Raw genomic sequence first — 2,527 nt, forward strand, 5'->3', positions numbered from 1 at the left:
TTTGTCCGGTTGTGCTTCCAGTTTTCTTTGAGTCATTTTCCAATTACTTTAGTGATTGGAATTTAAAATAAAATTTGATGAATTTTATATATGTGTAGCATGTAAGTTTAAGCTTTACAATAATGACTAGCAGTATTTGAAAACCGCAAAGGACATGTGTGTCCTATTTTTAGGCATATCCACAGAGCCACAAAATAGAACAAAGTATCCTCAAAAGGGCCTTTCTGGGTATGGGTTTACCGTTAACCCTTGCTCTCCTGATACCCCTTTATTGTATTTTCAGACTTACATTCGTAACCTCAAGATTGAATCTCACGAGTTGACAACTGAGCAACAATAGTCCATCCAAAGTTAATCACTGTATGTATGTCCACGTGTCCAATGTCCTGGTTTAACGTTTCTTTATCTAGGTCGACAGGATGCCCCAGCAAACGTTGAGGCCTGTGTTAAATGGCCATCACATGGCTTACATTTGGAGAGTCATTCAGCTGTTGTCTGAGAATAAACCAAATCATCCTCGTTCACCAGACCGAGGGGGTTGGGGTTCCACCGTATTTTTTGTCAAAGCAATGCAAAGAAGTTTACAGGAAAGGGATGTCTGACATGCAAAGGGACCAGGACCAATTTGCATCCAGACGCCATCTAGGAAATCTCATCTCCCATGTCATTCCTCCTCTGAGTTACTCTCCTCTTATCAGTAAAAACAGTCCTATGAAATCTCGCCACACTCTTCTATCAGCACACAGCACACTCGTGCCACAACTGATTTGTTCTATTTATGGAAGCATGGCGACTCTTGGGTGGGTAAAATCACATGGCTTGAGTGCAATGTCTGTTGCCTAATTGGTTGCCCCATGCAGTAGCCAATAAATCAGTCATTCTTGAGAAAGTAAGTGTATTAAGTGCTGTCTGTCGTTAAGCATTCTGAAGATGGGGGCAGGCTAATGGGAGACACATGAGCTGGTTTGGCACGGAAGGGGCTTTGCTGAGAGCTCACGGGGGACACACGTTTCCCGCTCATATTATGGTGAGTGTACATTTCCTGTCAGGTCATAGCCTTACAGTCACATAATCACGTGATGATGCTACCTTGTGCAGCTTCTCATGGAAGTCAATTCAACTGAGGTGGGAATATATGGATTGTTACTGTACACAAAGCTACCACTAGGTGGCAATCAAAATGGTTAGGAAATACTTTATATACTGTATATGTGTGTGTGTGTGTGTGGTGTGCGCGCGTGCGCGCACACACACACACACCTAACAGTCAAAAGTTTGGAGATCCTTAGAAATGTCCATTCCACTCCATTATAGACCGAATACCAGATGTGATCATTTCCATTGTTTTTTTAATCAGGGCAGCAGTTTTCATTATGTGCTTACATAATTGCAAAAGTGTTCTCGAAAGAAATAGCTGATCTTTAATGCAATATCAACATTGCCCATTATCAGCAACCATTCATCCAATGTTGCAAAGGCTTATGTTTACTAATCTGATATCATTTTAAAAGGCTAACTGAGAAAACATTGGAGAACCCTTTTGCAATTATGTAAGCACATAATGTAATCTGAAAACTGCTGCCCTGAGTAAAAAAAAAACAATGCAAATGATCTCAGCTGGTATTTTGTCTATAATGGAGTGGAACAGACATTTCTATTTTTTTTTCCAAACCTTTATTTTCCTTCTCGGGTGTACAATTGAGGGTAGCCCTCATTTTCAATGTAGCCGAGATACAACATGAAACAATAATATAATAACAGCAACCACTGAGATCACAGCCATAAAAATAGATAAAATAAATAAGAATAAATAAAAATACAATACAGACAATCAGGTAAAACAGTTACAGACTGGGACAGGGAGGTTTGTTACTAATGATTTGAATTGACTATAAGAAACTAAATGATTTAGTTTAAATGTGCGTTGAATTGAGTTCCAAGTGGTGGGTAGCCTAGAAATCTAGACGCACCCGAGCGGCGGCAAATTCATTTGCTCAGCCTGTACGTCTAGTATCAAACCATAGGGATTTCTATTGGCTGACGCCGTGGACGTCATCCAATCACATCGCTCTATTTTTTTTAGAGAGTCTTAAGGCGGGCTTAACAGGATAACGACAGTCCTGCGACGGTGAACAACAAGGGAGGTGGCTATGGCCAACGAAGAGCGGTTGTTTGAATCGGCGTTGGCGTCAACTTTGGAGAAGTTGGACTTGTGCTTTTCTTTGAAAGTTGAGCAACACAATGCACTTAAGTCATTCCTTTCGAAGAAGGATGTATTTGCCGTTTTGCTGACCGGATACGGATATGGTCGTAGCGCTGGCCTATTGCATGCCTAGGCAGTTTGAAAGACAATTCTCTGCCCGCCCCTTGGATTAAGCGAGGTGAATGGTTCGATTCCAGACTATACATTTCAATGATATAGGATGGCCCACCAGGCTAAGTGGTGGGGGCATGAAAACAAAAAGCTGACTTTCCCAACTCAGAACGAACACTGGGAACTTTAAGCTGAAGATAGTTATTTGAGTGA

The sequence above is a fragment of the Alosa pseudoharengus genome, unplaced genomic scaffold (assembly GCF_046254945.1).
Source record: "Alosa pseudoharengus isolate Yale_2024_CS ecotype anadromous, Long Island Sound unplaced genomic scaffold, YU_APseudo_1.1 YU_APseudo_1.1_scf_10, whole genome shotgun sequence".
NCBI classification, from domain to species: Eukaryota; Metazoa; Chordata; class Actinopteri; order Clupeiformes; family Clupeidae; genus Alosa; species Alosa pseudoharengus.